The sequence below is a fragment of the Suricata suricatta genome, chromosome 6 (genome assembly GCF_006229205.1).
Source record: "Suricata suricatta isolate VVHF042 chromosome 6, meerkat_22Aug2017_6uvM2_HiC, whole genome shotgun sequence".
In the NCBI taxonomy this organism is placed as follows: domain Eukaryota; kingdom Metazoa; phylum Chordata; class Mammalia; order Carnivora; family Herpestidae; genus Suricata; species Suricata suricatta.
In genome coordinates this window covers 18,392,698-18,417,116 of record NC_043705.1, presented here as the reverse complement: position 1 = coordinate 18,417,116, position 24,419 = coordinate 18,392,698, and the positions used below count along the sequence as shown (strand labels likewise).

Below are 24,419 nucleotides of genomic sequence, written 5' to 3'. Positions count from 1 at the left end.
AAGGACATAGATGATAGGCAGTAGATAATCCATCTAAGATGAATCCATTGGAGTGTAGGGGGTAAATTAAGGGCCTTATTGTGGTTCCTTCTGGCTGTATAATTCTATTTTTCACCAAGGCTGTGACCTGTTTTTAGAAGAGTAGTAAATACACTGCCAAGGAATAAAGCTGTTAGAACACATTGGCTCCTTACAGTGATGGTTTAACCCAGGTTCCCCTTATTATACTGATTTATGAGGCAGGTGGTATTAGGAATCACCAAGCTTATTACAACTATTTTCATTTCAGTATTGTAAATCTAAAGCACACCATGATATTAAGAAATAGTTGGAGAGACTGTAATTTCTGTTAAGTCAGACTTCACATAGATATTGTCCTACGTGGAGAATTCATTTAGCAGGTCTCTCTTTTTCTCTTTTCCATGTAAGTCTGGATTTGTAGGAAAACGAGGTTAGGATGAAGATTCGAACTCATGAGGGTAGTGTGGTTCCTGAGAAGGACACTGACCTCAGAGTTTGGAAGCCTGGATCCTGGGCTTGCTGTTTATCCTTTGTATGCACTTGGCTCATCAATGGAACTGCTCCTTCTCACCATTCTTGAAGACAGTGTTTTACAGCTTCCCGAAGGAGGGAGTGTTTGGTCACAGTTGCTAAGACCTCTTTCAGAGTCAACATACCTGGAGAGTCGAGCTTTGAGGAATCGGCTTGTATCAGACACAGGTGATGGGTACACGTAGATTTAGGGATTATCTGAAAAGCAGCAGTGAGCTAGTGTTTTTTGTGGCTTCCTTTTGCAGCTTGTATCTTCTTGTCCGGTAGAGCACTAATATCTAATTGTCCCAAGTTGTTTGATCACTCAGACCTCACAACCATGCCCTCTTGCACTAGTCTTCTCCTCCAGATCCCAGCCTCTGCCGCTTCCATCAAAATTGAGATGTCCTAGCTGTGTGAGGCACGAGTCCCCAGTCTGACACACTAGTTAACAAGTAGGTGTTAACAGCAGACAATGCCTGACTTGCCATTCTTTCTCTGTTGCCTTCTAATTAGAAACATCCACCACCACAATACACACATTATTATCATTAATGATAGAATTATAAATACCAAAAGGTTGATGAGGAAAAGTATTTGGGGACTGGGGTTCTCAGTCTTTCCAATTATCAGAATAAAGCTAACAAAGGAGATAAAACTATAGCAGAGCCCGGTACTCTTTAGTGTTAATGACCTTCAAAAATGACCTTAGGCCTCACAGGTGCAGATTCCTGGAATGGGTAATTTTAATAGGCAAGCTCTGAGTTTCTTATTGATTGTGCATGCATAATACCACCACTAGAAAATTTTATCATTAGTAAAAGGTTCACCCTCTTAGAAAATTCATTGCTGGGTTTTTGGGAATGAAGCTGAGATGGCAGTTATTGCAGGATTGACTTTGTAAAGACAGAGTGCAGTGTTGTGAACGCCACTGCATTGTCAATGAGAAGAAAAGAAACCCAGTGACGGCCAGAAAATCACTCTTACTGGACACTGGGAAAGAATGTGTAGCCTATATGGTGGTTTAAGAGCACATTTTACGCGTAAATTTCTTGAAAATAAGCAAAATTTGCCCTGTTAACAGCTACTTATATTTGAGGCTTATTTAAAATTCAAACTATAGCGACCTTCCTTTACATGCTGTGTTATATTTGTAGTTATTAGCAGATTCCATTTGATAAGATAGTTCTAAAATTAGACAAGACTGCCAGCTGAAATCCTCTTAATGCCTTTGATCCCGAAGCGAAGAGGATTCTCTCCGGGCAAACAATGAATGTGTTTTGGACAATCAACACAGTTGTTTTGTTCTTGTTTTGTTTTTGTTTTGTTCTTGTTTTGTTTTTGTTTTAGGTGCCCACCCTTCCAGCCTCCAATCCCCCATTACTTCTTTGTTTTATTTGTTTACTGGTACATAATGACCAATAAAAGGGAACATAAAATACACCTGAACTTTATTTAAGGAAAAAGACCCTCTGGGCATGAAATCATTTCCAGATAAAGGGCAAATAGTATTGTTTCTTTGTTCAAAGAGATTATTTTCTGTTTCATGCTCAGTTCATTCTGTACTTTTATCTTTTTGTTGAATGTGTGCTCCGTGACCTCTTAGCTAACACGGGCCTTTGATATGTACTGTGTAATTATAAGAATGTAATGCCAAATTGAATAGGCAAACTTATAGCCAGACAATGGGATTTATAGGGCAGACTTGTTGCTAACACTGCTGTAGCAAGCCTGTTTTCTTAGAAATGCTGGGGTAATTAAACCTGGGGATATAGAACTTCATTATGTCTTTTTGTATTATTGTAATTTTTTTGTTTTATCATATTTTTAAAACATTATTTTCTTGCATGTCTAAAGGTAGATCTTTTATAATAGTAAATTCTAAAACATGTGCATATATATATTTTAAATGTTTATTTATTTTTGAGAGAGAGAGAGAAAAAGGAAGAGTGGGGGAGGGGCAGAGAGAGAGGGCTCGAACTCATTGACTGTGAGATTATGACCTGAGCCAAAGTCGGATGCTTAACCCACTGAGCCACTTAGGTGCCTCGATGTGCATACATTTTTAAAATTCATAGCATTTTACATATTATTTTGATTCATCAGATTATCCCCATTTTATAGTTGAAAACCTGAGGCTCAGGAATTTCTTGTCATTTTATTAATATCAAATATCCAATAAGTGGTGGCTCTATTAAACATGGTTTTCTAACTCTAATTCTGGAACAGTGAGAGACAAATTTGTTGTGATTCTTTATATTACAAGTCTGTTAATGCTATTTTCTTCTATGGAATCCTTGGTTTTCTAATAATTCTTTCTTGAGCGCCCAAAGAATCCTGAAATGTTGAGTATTCTTTTCTCCCCCCTCTCTTTTTTTAAAAATGGCCTTTCCCTGCTTGACAAAGGAGAGGCATGGTCCTCCTCTGTCCTGAATCTTACTGTACCCTATTGCCATCGAATGAAAAGATTTCCTCTAGCCTCTAACAGATACCTCTTAAATACATTTTTTTTGAGAAAAATATAACAACAAAACAGAGTGATTCCAAATGGTCTGTTGAAGGGCGTGACACCTTGCTTTACCCATGGAATAATTTCAAGTCAAAGAACTATTCCTGACTCCACCCCTCTGAAGAACCATGTGGAAAACTCCTGAGAGTTTTTTCACATTGCAGTGGGGAATCTGGGATCCGTACTCTCTTTTACTCCTCATTGTTTGAAAGATGCTGAGGGCCATAAATGTCCACGCATTGCAGGCTGCCTGGCACAGGGTTGAGCAAGCTCCTGTAGCAATACATGAAGCTTTCAGGCAGAGAATCTCAGAGACACAGTTTTTCAGTGGAGGAGGGTGTGTGTGTGTGTGTGTGTGTGTGTGTGTGTGTGTGTGTGTGCGCGCGTGTGTGTGGTCTGGGAACTGTCCCATGTTGCTGCAGATGAACTCGGAGGTGGGCTGAGGGAATGTGTAATAGTGCATGGGTGCATATGACTGTGTATTTGTATGTATTTTCAGGTTTCAGTGAGGTTTTGATGACCATCTTATATTAAGATGACTTTATGGAGTAGGGACTATATCCAGAAATCCCAGGGTTCTGCCTTGGCCACTTTACTCTCAGTACAGTACTTCCTGAAAGAGATAGAAACATAAAGCAGGGTTATAAAGAAGGACTATAGTATTTGCTTTGTTAGATGGAAGCCTCTTACCCCAGTACGGAGTTTTCTGGAAAATGGGGCTGGAACTCATGACTTTAGCTTAAATCCTAGACAGGGCCTCTTTCTAAACTTATATGAAAGTCCTACTACTTTTTAGTCATAGGGCTTGAAAGGGTGAGTGTGGGTGACTGAGGATGATTATAGTCCATACATATAGCCCCAATGTATAAAAAGAGATTCATTTCAAGGGGTGGGTTGACATGATAGTGAGGGCTGGCAAGGCAAGTCTGACGTCCACCAGAGCTGTCAGGAAGGGCCGGCTGGAAACCTTCGTGGGTGGCAGCTACTGTCCACAAGCAGCATTTCTTCTGTTTTACAGAAGCCTCTGCTTTTTTGTTGCGGCCTTTCGCCTAATTGAATGAGGCCTCCTTAGATTCTCTGGGGTAATTTCCGTTACGTAGAATCAACTGATTATGCACTTTAATCAAAATACCTTCATAACAACATGTAGTTGAGTGTTTGATTGAATTAAAGGGGCTGTAGTCTAGCCAAGTTGACACATAATTACCATGGAGGACAGATGAAGAAAGATTATCTGGGGCTCATGCAGATGAGGCAGGACCTGGCTCCTAATTTTTCTAATGCTCTGAGAAGGAAGTCCGAGCGAAAGCCGCATACTTACCACTGGGCTTTTACTTTGATTCTAAGCCTATCCATTTGTCAGTATAGTTCCTTTGGTGATATGGAATTGATATAGTGAGATTGGTATCACCTCCTTTGGAAGAACTAAGTCAGAGCAGTATAAACAACAGGTTTGGTGTTTTTTTTTTACCCCTCATCACCAAGGAATTTCTCAAACACTGGAGATAGCATCAGATCCCACAAGTTGAGGCTTCAGTCCTACCAGAATGCCCTCTCCCATCCCCACTTCAGGCTCTAGCCACAAGTTCAGGGTCGTCAGTCATACTTCTCCCGACTGGCTTCAGATAGAGTCTGATTAATTTATTGGAATGACTCACAGAACTCAGAGAAACATTTTCCTTAATAGATTACTGATTTATTATAAAAGGATATAACTCAGGAATAGCCACATGCCGTAGGGCAAGGTATGGGAGAAGTGTCATGGAGCTTTCATGCTCTTTCTGAGAATACCACTCTCCACACATCGCCATGTGTTCATCAACCGGGAAGCTCTACAAATCCTGCCCTTTGGGGTTTTATGGAGGTTTTATTACACAGGTAGGATTGATGTAACTCATTGGTCATTGGCAATTGATTCAACTTCTAGCCGCTCCTGTCCCAGAGGCCTGGGTTGGGAACAAAAAGTCCCAGTCCTCTCATGGCATGGTGGTCGGCCTCACATTCCAAAAACCATTTCATTAACATAACAAGAGATATTGTAATCTCTGTCTTCACTTAGGAAATTCTAAGCCTTCTAGAAGCTTTGTGCCAGGAGTGAACAGGGATGAAGGTCAAATATATATGTATCGAGGTCAAATATATATGTATATATTCCTTATTATAAATTACAATATCACAGTTGGTTAGAAAAATTTTCCCAGTTGTCTCCCCAAAGTGTCAATAGCTAGATATACAGAGGGGGGGGGGTGTGTGTATAATTTTTTTTTTCTTTAAGCAATTAGGCTAAAAGCCAAACCTGTTGGAAACTAGAGATATGGCTAATGCCTCTTTTCAGGGGACTGGTAGGGCATCAGCAAGTCCTTCACCTTCCTATGTGTAATTGCTTCCTAGGGTACACTGCTCTTACACAGTCACCTGGGATCAGTGAGGAGCTGGACACTTCTGGCTTTCCAGCGATGCTTGTTTGCTCTCTTACAGTAAAATCTCTAAAATGGCCCATATTAAGGTATCCATTAAGTTAACTATGAAGTTACATCATATTTTAATTGAAGTTTTTATTCCTATTCTCTTTTCTGCTTAATCATGTTGTCTAACTTAGCACATTTGAACAGGTTATACAGTGGGCAGTTCACAGTTACATTCCTCGCTCATTATCATCATTTTAAAACGGCCCAAGTTCAAACAAGAAGAATACAGTATTTTCTACTGTTAATTTTCCACAAAGGAATTAAAGCCCACAGATGGAATCACTCATCTTGTAGAAGTTAAATGTTTAGTAAAGGTCAAATCTGAAAATAATCCTTATCTAATTTGTCTCTTCTGTGTAGTCCTAAACATAGAACACTCACTCATACACCTAATTCACGACCAAATTCTTCAGCAGCACCTATAGCTTGAGCTGTTTGTTCTCTGTCCAATGGATCTAGTGTAGATTGTTAATGATCTCTAAAATTATACCCATCCATCAATTAGTCCAGTGTTTCTAAGATTCCCAAATCTAGGAAGATACGTAATATCACTAGCCTCACTCTCATAAAATTTATAACACACCACTCCTCAGATGCCAAATAAAAACTGGTATTCCTAAAACTCATTGTGTTTTATAGACCTTCACTGTAATTGCCAACCATACGAGATGCTTGAGATGCTTGACTCTAAAGAACATTGTGATACGCACAATGGAGGGCTCTCTCATTGGGTGTTGATAGAATACTTTTCTTTTTCCTGGGTCGGGGAGAGGGGACTTATCCATAAAAACTGCCTCCTGTCTTCTATCTGGTCATAAAGCTCAGTTTTTGGTTCTTTTGTGAGGATGTTTTCTACTCTTTAGTTGCCAATCCTTTGAAAACCTTTTAAGGAAGATTTTGCGTTGTTTTGTTTTCGCTCTGAGTTCTTGGAACTCCAATCAAAAGATAAAAAGAGAGACTACTGAAAAAAGGACTCAGTGTCAGGAAGTGGTGGAACAATAAAAAATAGTTAGAAAGCATGCAGGAATTGACATTACAGTTATTACTAAAAAGAAAAAAAGCTAGCCATTTTGAAATTAAAAAAAATAATAAATCTTCTGGTCAAATAAATCATAATGGAAATCAAAAATAATAAACCTGAATGACAAATAAATACTACCTATAAAACGTACAGGATGCAATTAAAATAGTAGTTGATAACAATTTATATCCTTAAGTGGAAAAGAAGAAAGTCTAAAAATTAATGAGGTAAGCACTTAAGAGTTCAGAGAATGAAAAGGAATGAATCAGACAAAATAAAAAAGGTAATGAACATATCAAATATCAATAAAATAGAAAACAGTTCTAATGAAGAGGATCCAAAGGGCTATAAGTGACTTCTTGAAAAGCTTATTAAAGTGGTAAGCTTCTGATAATGTTCATGAACTTAAAGGAGAAAACCCCAAGAACAATGGCACAGGTAAACTACGAATGAAAGGGGAAACTACTTGGGCACCTGGCGGCTCTGAACACTACTGAAAATGTTGAAGAGTACAGACATAGGAAAAAAAAATCTTAACTCATGTTATGAGGCCAGTATACACTGTAATCAAATGAAAAAAAAATGCCTACATGAGAACAGAAATTAAAAGCCAAATTCAACTATGTATGTAGGTAGATGCAAACATCTCAAACAAGGAATAAACTTAACAATACTGGTGAAATACTTTTGCGCTGAAAATTATAAAGCATTAATGAAGGAGATTAAAGAATACAGGGATAAATGGAAAGACCTCCTGAGTTCATGGGTTAGAGGGATTAATATTCTTAAAGTGACCATATTACCCAAAGTGATCTGCAGATCAACAGCAATGGCTATCAAAATTCCAAAGACATTCTTTATAGAAATAGAAAAAATAATCTTAAAATTCAAATGAAACCACAAAAGACTCCAAATGGTCAAATTAATCTTGAGCAAGAAGAACAAAGCTGGAGGTATCATGCTTTCTGGTTTCAAACTGTATTGCAAAGCTTTACAATCAAAACAGAGTGGCCCTGGCATAAAAACAGACACATAACCAATGGAACAGAATAGAGGGCCCAGGAAATCTACATGTTTAAATCTACATGTTTATGGTCAATTGATCTTTAACAGGAATACCAAGAATATACAATTGGGAAAATTAGCTTGATAATGGTGATCATTTCCCAGTGTATACCTATGTCAAAACATCATTTGGGCTTTACTTTTCCTAGAAGTTCTTACTACATACATTATTATGTAATCTTTTAATAGTCATTCTTTGTGTACGTTTACTTCTTTGTGTATGTTTACTTCACTAACCTGTGAGTGACCTCACTGTGCGCAAGGAATATAAATCAATTCTCTTCGTATGAGTAAATTCTTGCAGCATGGTAGATGCTCAATAAACGTTTTGTTGAATTCATGCATAAATAAATGCTAGGGTAAGTTTGAGACCACCAAGAAGAGTGTTCTTAAGGTTTCTGAACTATGTAAGTCCTACTTCCCACCTTTTATCATAAAAATCTGATTAAGTTTGCTTGGGGTTTCCATAGCTACTGAAATGAGAAAGAATTTGCCCCTTATAGAGCAATAGTTTATTGTCCAAATAGTGTAACTAATGAATGTTGTAGTGAAAGAAAAAGAGTAACATAACCCAGCATTTAATGAGAATATGGGCATTGGAAGTAAGGAAACAGAGAATTAGGCAAAGTCAGGAACAAAGAAAAAATAAAACTCTTAGGATGAAACGTTACAATTTATTATTTATGAGCCATGCATCTGGGAAACAGTGACTAATAAGTGGTATGTATGTTGTAAAGTGATTAGCATGCTGCTAGCTGTGCCACTAGCACACGTAGTAACTCATCAGTAATATGTAATAAAGTGACTAGCCTGCCACCAGCTATGCCATTAGCAAGCTGCTTAGCATTGTGCCAGTTATTTAACTTCTTTGGACCTTAGGTTCTGCCTCTGAGTATTAAAACATGTTGGCCCTCCAACAGCAAAGTCCCATCTGTTATTACATGCTTTGGTTATGCTTTTCTCTTTGTCATATGTTCTTGCCCCAGATACTAGAAAATGGTATTCTGCTCAGTTTCAATGACTAAGTAATCCTGGAAAACATTAATTTTATTTGTATGGAAGGTGACATCTGCATATTGGTTGTATCCCAATAATCCAGAGGAGACGTCTTTAAGGATAATGATATATAATTATAATTCCAGACAGTTTTGTGACAAGGAAATTGAAACAAATAATATGGATGCAGTATATCCAACAGGAATTGCTTGTTTCCCGAATGTGTGTTCCAGCACATAGAGGGAAGAGGCAGAGAAACGTACTAGAGTTCAAAGAATTTTAATTGCAGGGCTTATGTAGATTATCTGAAACTATCTATCCATCAAAAGTGCTTTCCCTGGGGCATTGTGGGACAGTAGATAGGTCTGAGCTCAGAATGAAAATGGCATTAAAATTCGGCTCTGCTATTAGCAACTGAACTTTGAGAAATTTATTTAATTTCCTTGGATCTTAATTTCTTTATCTATAAAATGGGAACCATAATACCATAAAAATGAAATGATTTTATGATAATAAAACACCTTACATGTTTGGTACATAGTAGATACTTTTAAAAGGCCATTCAGCTTTATTTTTATTCTTTTATGTTTTTTTAAGTTTTTATTTTAATTCCAGTTAGCGTATAGTGTAGTATTAGTTTCAGATGGACAAACCAGTAATTCAACACTTCCCTACATCATTGTGTGCTCATCACAAGTGCACTCCTTAATCGCCATCTTCTGTTTACCCCATCCTCTGGGAACCATCAGTATAATTAAGACTGTCTGTATAATTAAGACTCTGTCTCTTTTTCTTTTTAACATTTTACGTATTTATTGAGAGAAAGAGAGAGAGAGAGAGAGAGAGAGAGAGAGAGAGAGAGTGAGAAAGCGCGTGTGAGAGGGACAGAGAGACAGAGATAGAGAGAGCATCCCAAGCAAGCTCTGCCCTGCCAATGCAGAGCCCAATGTAGAGCCTCACAAACTGAGCTCATGACCTGAGTCAAAATCAAGGGTCAGTCACTTAACTGACTGAGCCACCCAGATGCTCCAACAGTTTGTTTCTTGACTTGTCTCTTTCTTTCTCTTATTTTTCCCCCATTGCTCATTTGTTTTGTTTCTTAAATTCTACATATGAGTGGAATCATGTGATATTTGTTTTTCTCTAAATTACTTTGCTTAGCATTATACTCTCTGCTTCATCCATGTCATTGCAAATGACATGTGTTCATTCTTTTTTATGGCTGAATAATATTCATTATATATAAACTACATCTTCTTTATCCATTCATCAATCATTGGACACTTGGGCTGCTTCTGTATCTTGGCTACTGTACATACAGTTTTATTTTTTCATTGACCTTAAAATTTACTTTGTAATCCATAGCACTGACACATGAAAACAGCCTGCTTATTTAATAATTCAAGAAATACTCAGTCATCAGATAGTTTTTTATTATTTACCTATTTTAAATTTTATTGTTACTTATTTTTAGAGAGAGATAGCACAACTATGGGAGAGGAGCAGAGGGAGAGAGAGAATCCATGCCTAGCATGGAGCCTGACATGGGACTCTGCCCCACAAACTTGGTATCATGACCTGAGCCAAAACCAAGAGTTGGATGCTTAACCCACTGAGCCACCCATATTCCCTTGATAATTTCTTAAATGCTAGAGATACAAAGGTATCTCTAGACAGACAGGATTCCTGCCCTCATGGAGTATACATTCTAGTAAGAAAGATACACAAATAATAGAACAAAATACCATTGTAAGTTGTGATCACTCTAGGAAGGAGACAAATAAGAATTATGGGAAAATAGTGCAATATTGGGGAGTAGAGATCAGAAGAGAAATCTGTTGTATTAAAAGGGGAAATGTATCAGTTTAAGAGAAAAGTAAAACTTGGCACAATGAATTCAGGAGAATGTGCACAAGAATGTGAGCAAATGAAGTAAAGGGTAATTTTTTCATTAGCCGAGCAATTGTGGTCTAGCTAGTTTCACTGTGGGAGAAAACTGGACATGGATTTGGGAAGGAAAGAAGAAATAATCATGGGTTGTAGTCTGGATTATAGGTAAAAGGTTTTTTTTTTTATTTTTAAAAAATTTTTTTAAGCAAGCCTGATCACTCCATAGCTTCTTGGTTACTTAAGTTCTGTATTTTTCATGACTTGGTCAGGGCAAATAAGTGAGAATTTTGTGAATCATGTTACCTCACCTATAGAATGTAGTAGTTTTAGTCTGTACTTGGAAAATTTAGAGGGAGAAAGACAGTTAATCAAACAATAAAACATGCGGTAGGGGAAGAATTGGTAGTGTGAAGAGTAAAGGGGTTTTAGGTACCTGTGGGCAAGGTAACCAACTCTCATTGAGAATAACGGAAAATTTTGGACAAAATCTTAAACAGTATTAACTTCACGGCAGTAGAATTAGTGAAATAAGTTAGTGAATAAGTTAATGAAAAATTAAAGGAGTAAGATCTTGGAAAAGAGATAAACCAAGAGAGCCAAGCCCAGTGTTTGACTTACAGGACAATTGAGAATTTCAAAGGAACCATGCATATTGGATGTCACTGAAGCATTACTTGTAATACCAAAAGTCTAACACATGTTAAAGGATGATCAGTGATTGAATGGACAGACAAAATAGTCATATGGTAGAATACTGCACAGAGTATATGCGGAATTAAACAGATCTACGTTTACCTGCATGGGTAGGATTTCCAAAATACAACATTGAATAAAATGAATGAGTCCATCAAAATGTAGATTTATATATTTTCAGGCATGTGCAACAATTATATAAATTTTTATGCATACATAAATGTTTGAGAAAAGAATAAAATAGTTGTTTAATGTAGGTAAAATCCTGCATTAAATCATTGCTCCTAATTACAGCAACTAAAATCATGCTTGACAGAGAGACACTAATAAAAAAGCCCACAAGATAACAACATATGTAATACTACTCAACCAACAAGTTTTCTACCTCTTTGTGAACTCAGATCTTATTTGGAAATAATAGCTTGCATAATAATTTGTTTTTTCAACTGGGTACAAATTCTTTCCCTAAATAACAACTTTACATATATTGGTAGATTTATAAGAATTTAACAAGGAAATTTAGATGGGAAGCTTTATGGCATTAAATATTTTTGATGGGTGTAGTGATGGGACTGGGGAGAACAGATAAACACACACTAAAAATGTTGGGATCATATCTACTCTGCTAATAATATTATGCCATTAACTGGAGGGTACTTTTGATTGAAATGTGTGTGCTTAAGCGTTGTGAGTACCGGTAGGAAGAATATACTTTTTAACTCAATATCTTATTTAATTTAAAGTCATGTAAGTGAAGAAAAGAGATTTTAAGGAAATAATGCACTATGTCAAATTGGTTTTTTTAATTAAGAAAACTTTGTTTTACGTTTATTTATTTTTGAGAGAGAGCAAGAACACAAGAGCACATGAGTGAGTGGGGGAGGGATAGAGAGAGAGGGAGACACAGAATCCAAAGCAGTCATCAGGCTCTGAGCTGTCAGCACAGAGCCCAACGTGGGGCTCAAACTCATGAACTGTGAGATCATGACATGAGCTGAAGACAGATGCTTAATTGACTGAACCTCCCAGGCACTCCTCTAACTGGTTTTTTAAGGGAAATATATGAACCGAATATGAATAAACAGGAGAATTCTCAGGACCTCTGTGTGCTCTTCAGTACTGTGAAATCCCTAAAACTAGCTTCAACTATGTGTCAGCTGGACACCTGTTAATAAACAACATCTTGATTAAAATGTTTATTTGATTAACCAGTAATCAGTGTAACTTTTAAACTCCTAGAAACACGCCATCATGCATACTTCAAACTGATTTTTCTCAGAGCCTACCTTGGTGGCACTCTCACACACTCTCCTATTTCGTTGAGGTAGTTTGTGTAATAGACAAGCAGTTTCAGATAGTGGGTAGATTAAGATTTTCATCACGAGAAAACTTAGTGTTTTCATTCAGCCTGGTTTCTCGTCCCCAGTGGCTTGCGCTGGGTGCACTTGCACTCTCCTACATCTACCACAGCTTACCTGTGTTTGTCCTACTCGTTCCCTGCCCTGGTTGGGTGTAGTGTTTTATAAATATCAATTAGATGCTGTTGGCGGATGGTATTTTCTTAGTTCTTCTTCTGTATGCGTGTTTATTTTCTCTTTACTATTTGTTTTTAGTACTAAGAGAGGAGTTGAGACCTCTGAATATGTTTATGGGTTTAGCTGTTTCTCCTGTCAGTTCTGTCAGATTTTGCTTCATGTGTTTTGAAACTCTGTCACTAACCTTCTTTATTAAGAAATGGGATTTGGGGGCGCCTGGGTGGCTCAGTCGGTTGGGCCTCCGACTTCGGCTCAGGTCAGATCTCACGTTCGTGGGTTCGAGCCCCGCGTCAGGCTCTGGGCTGACAGCTAGCTCAGAGCCTGGAGCCTGCTTCTGGTTCTGTGCCTCCTTCTCTCTCTGCCCCTCCCCCTCTCATGCTCTGTCTCTCTCTGTATCAAAAATAAATAAAACATTAAAAAATTAAAAAAAAAGAAATGGGATTTGTAGTACATGGACAACACTATTTGAAAAAGAGGATAATAAGTAAGGGACTTATATTTTATTGGAGTATAATAAGTCACATATAAGATTTACTGGGCATGAAAAGCTTACAGTTTTTGGAAATTCACTTATAGAAGTAACCAAATTATAATTTGTGCAAAAATCCAAATCTGAGCAAAATCTGATGTCTTCTTATCATGATATAATTAAGATTCATATAACATCTTCTAAGAGTTACAAAGAAACAGACATAACTAACTTTGCCACCTGGAGAAGATAATTAAAGTTTAAAAAAATGATTCTTCGCAAACCAGATTGTACATGAGAATGTCATGAACTCAGCACTAAGTAACTTGCTTTGCGAGTCTATAGGAAGAGGGGACTTTTTTTCCATTAAAAAATGCGTGTAAGGAACTTAGAAGGCTCCACACCTTCCTAATAACATGTAAAAAGCTCAACAGAATGAAAACTCAACAACTCCTCTTGGCTGCAACAGAGAGGGAAGACAAAGGGCAAACAGCTGCCTCCGGGATTAGAGACAGACGAGTGAATACAGGGAGTCATGGTTTACCAGAGCAGAGATTCATGTGTGGAAACCGGTGCCAGGATAGGAAAAGCTGAACTGTAACTGATGAATTGCTACAGGCTCAGTGTGGAGAACTCTGAGAGTTAAAAAGGGGGATGAAGTCAAGGGAGGCACTGTTAGCATTATAAGACAAACCTCTGGGAAAGGTCTTTAATATGTCTATGCCTAACAAGATACTATCAAACTAGGTGAGGCAAAAAGTGAGACAAAGTCAAGGAGAAATAGATGTATCCACCGTTAGAGTTGGAGCCTTCAACACTCTTGTGTCAGAAGTGGACACATCTAACAGGCAGAATATCAATAAGGACCTCGTTGAACTCCATGGTGGTAATTAATCATGATGGTGAGCAATCATATGGATATAACTGACATCTTTTTAGAAGTCCTTCATCTCACATTGGCAGAATACACATTCTTCCCAAGTTCACATGGAACCCTCACCAAGATGGACCACCTCCTGGGCCATAAAACACACCTTAACAAATTTAAAAGAAGAGAAATCATACACCATGAGATTAAACTAGAAGTCAATAGCAGATAACTGGCAAACCTCCAAATACATGGAGATGAAACAACACGCTTCTAAATAACAGATGGGTCAATGAAGAAATCTGAGGAGAAATTTAAAAATATTTTTAATTGAATGAAAACATATATATCTTTCAAATTGTGGGATTCAATGAAAGCAGTGTATGGAGGAACCTTTATTGCACTGAATTCATATATTAGAGAAGAAGAAAGAGAAAAAATTTCCATCTTAGGTACCTGGAAAAGGAAGAGCAAATAAAAATCAAAGTGAGCAGGAGAAAGGAAATAACTACAAATAATAATTGCAAATAACCAAACACAATTTTAAATATCCTATGAGTTCACAAGAAAAATGGCAAAACCTCTACTGGCTCTTATCTTTACAAAATAAGATATATTTAAATATTGTTATGTAGTTGGAACTTGTATTCTTTAAAAATGAAATGCTGGTGGATATTTGCCTATATCCTTAATTTGCCTGAGCTTGGAAAAGTTTAAGTAAAATAAACTTAAATCTGACCAGCAGCTTTTGTTTTTATACTAGTTTTTACCATGAAATTTAACTTAAGAAATTGTACAAATGTACAAATGTCCAAAATTAATAAAGTTTAAATTTTATTTACTAATTCTTAAATAGAAAGTATAAATTATTTTTTATTTTGTAAATGTTTATTTATTTTTGAGAGAGACAGAGAGAGAGAGAGAGAGAGAGAGAAAGAGCAAGGGAGGTGCGGCAGAGAGAGAGGGAGACACAGAATCTGAAGCAGCCTCCATGTGAGTACAAGCCTAATGCGGGGCTTGAACTTGTGAGCTGCAAGATCATGACCTGAGTTGAAGTTGGATGCTCCACTGACTGAGCCCACCCAGGTGCCCTGAAAATATAAATTTGTAATGTTCTATAGATTTTAATTTTTTTCTGTATATTAGGACTAATTACTGCTGTGGTTTTAGAGTTTAGATATCTCTCTTTTACTTAAGATATGTACAAAGAGGTGAATAAATAAGACATTTTTCCATTAATATTATGTTTGTAAAAAAATTGTCTCTTCCCTTTAGAATTGTGATAGTAGGTCATATATGCTTTATTCAAGATTCTGCATTAATTATAAGTAAAATGATCATATCTAAAGTATCACAACTATATACATCTTTGAAGGTTCAGTACAAATTATTTTTCTGTGAAGTTTCTCTGTTGTTATGAGTATCAGTTAAGGCACATAAAAACATACACATAATGGGGAAATAACGTAAGTAAACAAATAAACCAAATAATACAGTACTAAAAGTGCCAAATAAAAGTATATAATAGTACTTTATTGTTGCAAAATTATCTGGTACAATTGTATACTACATTGCACTCAGTTACAGAAATTAAGTACATAAAAGCCAGATAGACAGAAAAATGTAAAGAAAAAAACTTAAAAACCGTAGCAAATATAATACTATTCAAACCACTAAGTGTTCTACTCTTTTCTTATATCACCAGATTTTATTTGGAAATTATATAATTACTTGCATAATAATGTCTTTTGGGTATAAATTAGTTCCCAAATATAATTTATACTTTTTCTTATTTTATATGCTTCTTATTAATGGCATTATTTACATATATATTTTCTATTTTCCAAAGTGTATTAGTATTCTCTGTAACAGCAAGTATCAATTTTATTTTTTGATAGCACTTAATTTTCTCAATTTCTTTAGAACCACAAGTATGAAGTGAGGCCACATTTAAAGTAATGTTTATTTGTGAATGTACCTTCAGATACTGAAGGAAAATATGGGATTAAACATAAAAGTTCTAAGGAATACATCTTTGCTAAGATAAAACAATTTTTAAGATAAGTTAATACATTTTTCTAGGTTAATAGAAATCAAAACATGAAATTAAATTTCTTGGTCAAAACTCGAGAAATACCTTGATGGGAAATATAATCTTCTATTATAATTAGAATATAATCTTTTTGCCTGCTTTCTCCTCTAGGATTTTGATGGGTTCCTGTCTTACATTTAAGTCTTTCATCCATATTGAGTTTATTTTTGTGTGTGGTGTAAAAAAGTGATCCAGGTTCATTTTTCTGCATGTCATTGTCCAGTTTTTCCAGCACCATTTGTTGAAGAGACTGTCTTTATTCCATTGGCTATGCTTTCCTGCTTTGTCAGAGTCATTGGCCATACATTTGTGGGTCTATTTCTGGGTTCTCTATTCTGTTCCATTGGTCTGAGTGTCTGTTCTTGTGCCAGTACCATACTGTCTTGGTGATGACAGCTTTGTAATACAGCTTGAAGTCCAGGATTGTGATGCCTCCTGCTCTGGTTTCCTATTTGAAGATTGCTTTTGCTATTTGGGGTCTTTTTTGGTTCCATACAAATTTTAAAGTTATTTGTTCTAGTTCTGTGAAGGATGCTGGTGTTATTTTGAAAGGGATTGCATTGAATATGTAGGCTGCTTTGATTAGTATTGACATTTTAACAGTATTTGTTCTTCCTCCCCAAGAGAATAGAATATTTTTCCATTTGTGGTGTGTCTTCTTCAATTTCTTTCATAAGCTTTCTGTAGTTTTCAGTGTATAGATTTTTTACCTCTTTGATTAGGTTTATTCCTAAGTATTTTATGGTTTTTGGTGACAAATACATTATTCTTATGTTGTTTCTTCAAGGAGTAAAAATTTTATCTACATGCTATCCAAATATCTGGTTAAAAACAGGAAATTCACATGACTATAAATTCACTCTTGCTATGGAGTTCCCAGATATTTGGATATGGTAGTAAGTAAAAGTATAACACTAAGAACTTACTCGTTGCTGGTGTGGTTGTATCAATAAAGGTGGACCACCAAAAGAAGCAGGAAATATACTTAAAAAAGAGAGAGTGAAAATGCACACAAAGGCAGGAAAAGGAAACCAAATATTCATGAATACTAGTCCGTGCTAATGAAATGTGAGAGAACAAGCAGAATTGGAATAGTTTCATGTATGTTGTGAAAGATGTCATGATGCGAGCGGTCTTGCCGGTATGTGTAACAGTGCTCACTGGAGAACAGGTGACATGCCGTTGCTTGAGTTGTAGCCTCAGTCACTGTCATGGGAAGTTCATCTCTTTCTTTTCCAATTCAGAAGAAAAAGAACCAAACAGATTTATGGTGGGAGAGTGTTTGCACCCTAGAGGTTGCTGAAGTGACTGATAAAGTCTAGACTTCCTTTATTACTTCTGTTTTTACCTGGCAGGTGTGGGAGCCAATTGCACTGTTAATTATAAACTCCTGACTTGTATCTTCCTCCAGGTTCTGGGTCACCAAACACTCGCATTGCCTTTGTTAGTCTTGATTATTTTGTTTTTCTTAGTTTGTTTTCAGAGAGTTTGAAAAGAACAAGCATTGCAAGGACTTCTGGGTATGAGTGGCAATGAGATTATTTTAAACACACGCATACACACCCACACAGAGATAGAGACAGAATGAAAGAAACAGTGGGAGTCTATATGAAATGAAAGTAGATAGCCGAGCAGCACTTGCCAGGGTTCTTGGATGTTCTTGACCAGGAGGCGGTCGCTAGCATTCTGCAGTGATTGTGTAGTTAAGGACATGGACACCAGGGTGAGGGCCCTCAGGGTGGATGGCTGGAGCAATTCAAGGGTGCCCCAAAGTAAAACAAACAAAAAACTTGGGGAGAGAGGGAGAGAGAAAGCTTTGTGAAGGAAGAATAAACAGAAGACAATTATGGAGACCAGCATTCAAACAAATCAAGCTCCCATTTCTGTGATGAAATCTATATGCATCTATTCACAGTCCACCAGCAATGCTTGTGGCACCAGGATTTCCTTAAGTGGACAGAAGCAGAAGTTATACTGATGTGGTTTGGGGGCAGCTTTTTCCTTGCTCTGATGTTTGAGCAGCACTTCAATGATAAGTCTTAAGGGCTGATTTTATGAAAAATGAAATTTCCCACTTTGGATGTGTTAGCCTGAGATTTTGATAAAGTTACAGTCTCTACCTTCACTGACATTCTCCAGGTGCTTGGAAAGCTGTGAGGCTTAGGTAATTACGTTGCATGCCCTTCAAGTCTCCCATGAGTGTCTTCGGAGGACAAAAAGACAAATGCTGGGACAAGGTGAATAAAATATGATCGCCTAAGAATTTTTAGTATACATATATCCACATGTGTAATACTTGAAAAACTAGATACTAAGATGCACATTTGTTTCACATTTTAACTGTTGGAATTTTAATGTATCTTATTAATGTGCGTATTTAATGTGGTAGTGTTTTTCTTTATCCTGAAAAATGCTGTTATCTTGGAATCATACAAATGCAGTATGTGTAACTGGAAACAGTGAAAGGAACCCCTTTTCCCAGCTGTCCACCTGGAGTTGTTGAAATTGAACAAAAAGAAACTTCTGCTGTTCTCCATAATGGCACCTGGTGTGTGGATTTTGCTGAACCTAGACATTAAATGATTGTCCTTTGTACACTGTTTCCGAGGGGGGAATATACTTTCTTGAGGCTGTAGGGAAAGACTGAGAACTCAGGAGAGAAGGAGTGATTGGTTTATTGAGTCAGATGTTTCTCATTGGCGCATTGTCCTCCTCCCACCTGGCTCCCTCGTTCCCTTAGTGATATTATTATAGACTGATTTCCTGATTGGATAGGAATTATTTGGGCTGACCAGGTGCTGTGGATTACTGGGTTGTTGACAGGTGAAGGGTGGGACTTCCCTGAGTTGGAGCTTGTTGTGAATGTGTTGTGTAGGTGGAGTTGTGGTCTTTGCGATGGATATTTGGAGGAGGAGCTAGCTGCTGAGATGAGAAAAAGACCAAGTCAGGGAAACAAGTCTGATGTATGCACCTTCAAGAGGACCTCCTGTGAGAGATTTAACATTTTTATGGTTTTTTTCTTCACTAATGGAGATTATGTTTCCATTGCCTGCATTTGTTTTTCATTTTATCTCTTGAGCAAATTCTCATTTACCACCATTTGCATGTGTATTGTGGTATTGGGAAGGAGCAAAAAAAAAAAAAAATGCTGTGGGACAAGCAGACATGACCTGTCCCACATTTACCAAACCTTTCAACGCTGAGTCTGGAATTGTATTGACAGTGCCTATCTAGGCTACTTTAGGTTCCAAGTTAGTGCATAACAAGGGAGTTAACACTAACCCACAGTGAGATTTAGAGTCCTCAAGAGATGAGATTTCAGGAAGCAGAATGAAGAGACCATTTCAGACAGAAGCAAGAAGAGATTTTAGGACAGGGGCATTAGCCAGTCTTCCCTGCGAGTCCACTGATACACAATTTTGCCTTAGGCTATTCTTGCTTTACAGTTTCTTCTTCCATTCAGCACCCACAGGTTTTTCTGAAAGCTCCAAATTGTTTCAATAAAGACTCCTGTTGTGCTTTGGATTTAGGGGAGCTGCGGGAGAAAGTGGAAGAGGGGAAAGGAGTGAGCAGCAGGGTGGTTTATGATTATTAATGAGTGATTGTAGCAGAAGAGCCTACTAGCCAGAAAAGTGTTCAGAAAAATAGCCCTCCAGTGACATGCTAAGAGACATACTTGAAATTAGTCCTGCTTAGTGGCATACTTAAGTTTCTGACTCCTAGAAACTTGGGTGTTTTGTACATTATCCTAACATTGCCAACTTATATACATTAATTATATTTGTCTACTCATTTCATCAGGTTCTGTCAAGGATTTTTACCTGGCGACATTTGGTTAGGCTGGGTTTTAGTTATTCTGTGTACTCAGTGGTAGTAAATATCATATAATATTTAGCCTGGTTTTTCTTCAGTCAGATTTGTTAGATTTCCTCATGTACCTTATATTTTAAAATACTATTTGAAATCTCTCAAACTGGTTGTCTCCATTTACATTTATTGTATTGTTCTAATAATTTCAAATGATGAATTCTGTTAAATTCTATACCAGTGTGGAGACTCAAGATACCATAACTTAATGCTGTGTATATGGAATCCCACCCCTGACCTTTAAAATTTTTTTTTGAAAGATCCAAAACTCTAGTATGAAATTTATGCATCTCTTAGGGGAAATCTTTCCATATGGTTCTGGTGCACAATCAGGAGAAAGAATGGTTGACTTGCAAAATTATATGGGACAAATTAAAGACTTTCTAACCCAAAACAACCAATCTCCTGACAGACCACTTAGTATTTTAGACTCATAGTTTACATTAGAGGAAAAATGAATGCATTTAAAAAAATGTAACATGTCCTGATATTTTTGGTTTGTTAAATCATTTTCTCTGAGAAGCTTGAAGGGTTTAATCTTGACTACAGTTCTGTGCAGAAGAGAGATAATCAGAAGAACAGATAGTTCAAGTTAATTACTTGAAATCTGTGAACCACAGGCTTGAGGGGTTTTTTTGCTTCCAAATTTAGTCTTTATCTGATACTTGTTTTTGCATAAAGACAACATTTGTTAATGTTGTTGCTGGTGTGTGTGTGTGTGTGTGTGTGTGTGTGTGTATGTGTGTTTCTTTTACTGTTTATTTGGGATGACTTAAAATCATTCAACCTCTAAGAAATTCTGAAATCTCTCTATGCTTAAGTCATTGAACTTTGATTCCCCCGCCTCCCACCCCCTGGTTTCACTGTGAATATATATATTTTTTATTAAGGACTCAGGGCTAAAAGCAAATTCAGCCCTTCATTCTAAATCTAATTAGTGGCTGCCAGTCACATACTTAACCACAGTCTTTGAGTTTGTTAACTTCCTTAGACATTTGGTCACTGAAGCATACTGTCACAGTAGAAAATCATCTGAGACAACAGTAGCATTTCTAGAAGCTGTCTTTGAGGTTGCAGAACAGAGAGATTGCCATACCAAATGAGAGGCTAAAATGAGATGGTTTATTTAATCAAATTCCAAAATGCAGCAAGAAGCAAAGATTTGATGTTGGTTTATTACACTTAAAATAGTGGGATGCACTTGGACTGGAAAGAACACACTACTTGGTCTTGTGTTGTACAGCGTTCACATACTCCTCTCTCTCTGTTTCCTTCTGCCTCATCAGCCTGCTCTGCTGATGGTGTAGTTACAAGAACCAGAGTTGAGGTTTAGAAAGGGCACTCAATGGATAGAAGGTCTTCTGACCTATCACTTGCTTCTTTGATGAGAGAGATACAGGGGCAAGTATGCCTGGTCAATAGTTGTAGATCATCGATGAGTTGCTGAGCAGCCAAAGATTTTATCTGTGTGCCTCTGGCAGAGGTCATGTGGGACCAAAATGGGTGTCTCCAGTGGGTGACAGTGTCACAATAGGGATCACATGACTGGCCACTGGGAGCATTATGATCCATGATTTATGAATATTTAAGATTTAATCAGTTTCCCATCTCTTTGTGTGTACATATTAACTCTCAATTTCATAATTTTGTGTGCAGCATACATGAATTATATTTAGTGTTTGTCTTTATAGGTTAGCAGTCTTGTAACTATTATTAACAGATCTACTTTTCATCTGTGTTATTTGTTTATCTTATTCTTCATAAGTCTTCTGCATAGAAAACGTGAATATTTTTAAAGGATATGACAAACACACATGATAGCCTGACTAGAGTCCAGTGTTATATTTGCAAGATATAGAAATACTGGATCTTTATTTCTGGAAAAAACCGTGAGAATGGGAAAGACATAGCTGTCTGATTTTCTCTTGAGTTTTTATTTTAATTCCATTTAGTTAACATAGTGTTTTATTAGTTTCATGTGTACAATATAGTGATTTAACAATTCCATGTACTCTGCTCTTTTCAAAAATTATTTTAGAATGAAAACAAGGCTGGAGAGGTTGGAGAAGGCTAGGATGAATAAAAAAGAGGCCGGGGGAACTATTCAGAAATGATCTATGTATAATCATCTCCTTCCTTCCTGCTTTCTTTTCTTCCCTACTCTCACTTTGCCTCCCTCCCTTCCTGTATATTCAATAATGACTTATTTATAATATGTTAAATTATATGACCATTGATACTTTCATTAGAACCCAGACTATGGTATTTTCTAGCCCATGTATTGTGTATCATAACGATGAATGTGTATTCTGAAGTCATTGGGTGTAGTTCTCTAAATGTTAGGTCAAGGTACTAAATAGTACAGTTTTTAGATAACCTATGTCTTTACTGATATTTTGATCTTAGAAAAGAGGTATTGAAATGTAATTGTGATTTTATCTGTTTGTCCTCTGTTTTAAGGTTTCCCCGCGCTGCCCGGTGAGGGGTCCATGTGGCGTTGTTTTGCGTTCCCGTCGTAATTTAAAGGGAAACTTTCACAGTGTCTGGAGCCCTTGGTGTCCTGCAAATGAAGGGGGAGGAAGTTCTCAAATTCCTTGCAGCAGGAACCCACTTAGGTGGCACCAGCTTTGACTTCCAAATGGAACAGTACATCTACAAAAGGAAAAGCGACGGCATCTACATCATAAATCAGAAGAGGACCTGGGAGAAGCTGCTGCCGGTGGCGCGTGCCATCGTTGCCATTGAAAACCCAGCCATGTTAGCGTCATATCATCCCGGAACACAGGCCAGCGAGCTGTGCTGAAGTTCGCTGCCACCACCGGGGCCACTCCGATCGCCGGCCGCTTCACTCCCGGGACCTTCACCAACCAGATCCAGGCGGCCTTTCGGGAGTGGAGGCTTCTCGTAGTCACCGATCCCAGGGCTGACCACCAGCCGCTCACGGAGGCGTCTTACGTTAACCTGCCCACGGTCGATCGGTGCAACACAGACTCTCCCCTGCCTACGTGGACATCGCCATCCCTTGCAACAACAAGGGCGCTCACTCGGGAAGTCTTGCGCATGCGCGGCACCACCTCCTGGGAGCACCTGTGGGAGGTCATGCCGGTCCTCTACTTCTACAGGGATCCCGAAGAGATTGAAAAGGAGAAGCAGGCTGCTGCCGAAAAGGCTGTGACCAAGGAGGAATTTCAGGGTGAATGGACGGCCCCAGCGCCTGAGTTCACAGCTACTCAGCCCGAAGTCGCCGACTGGTCTGAAGGCGTGCAGGTGCCCTCCGTGCCCATCCAGCAGGTCCCCACCGAGGACTGGAGCGCCCAGCCCACCACGGAGGACTGGTCTGCAGCGCCCATGCTCAGGCCACCGAGTGGGTAGGAACAACCACCGAGTGGTCTTGAGCTGCTCTTCTTCAGAGAGAGAAAATGGAAACAAGGTTGACGGAAAATAAAGTTTCTACAAGTTGGAAAAAAATATGAATGATCCCTAGCTGATCACTAGGGATACTGAAATCATGTTTAAATTAACAAAGGCAAAATGCATGTACAACAGTCACATTGACTTGGTAGCAATAATGGCCTTTAATTTTCAGAAATAAATGTTTTGCACTAGTCTTACCATTTACTATGCTGTTATAAGTCTGTAACGCCCAGTACATAACTGCAATTTGATATCCAAACAAATCCTCAGTACACAAGAAATCCACACTTGAGTGCTCTATTTTAATATCCTAGGCAATATAGAATTGCACACAAGATAAGAAAAAAACATCCCTTCAACCTTCCCTTAAGAGGAGCCACACAAAGTGCATGTGTTGCATTTCAATTATTTCAAAAGACAATAAAAATCTGTTGGTCAGGTATATATATATATATTCCCTGTTCACTGATTAATACATGATCCACTTTTTTTTGGAATTATTTTCCTTTTAAAACCTTTTTATGTTGCTAGTGCCAGGTAATGGATTAATAATGCCTATTGAAAAGTCAATTGCACCCACGTCTACAAAAACATTGTGTAAAAGAGACTTAGTTTCCTCTCCACAGTCCACTGGAAAACTGAAGGACACACAGCGTTTCCTAAGAATCTGACCACACAGAATGTGCTTACTTTGACACATTTTCTTAGCTTTGAAAAAATTATGTTAGAAAAGGAATTCAGTAGATTGACTTGTAAATACCCATCTCAGATTTTAAATCTGCAAAAATTCATCACTGCCGTTGGGACAGGTTGAGATAAGGCTAATATATTTTTTCCAAGTTAATATATTGAGAAAATAGAACCATATTTCTGCAATAAATAAGTATATTTTATTTATTTATTTATTCATTTGTTCATTTATTTTAAAAGCAAACCAGTGAAGGAAAGGACAAAAACCTTTGGTTCACTTGTATTTATGAATGGAAAAATTTTATAATGCA

The 24,419-nt window shown here is 37.5% G+C and overlaps 1 pseudogene; it reads left to right on the top strand.

Moving 5' to 3' along the window:
• The first annotated feature begins 473 nt into the window (after nt 1-473).
• Nucleotides 474-23,414, top strand: LOC115293364 (annotated as a pseudogene).
• Nucleotides 23,415-24,419: the final 1,005 nt, after the last annotated feature.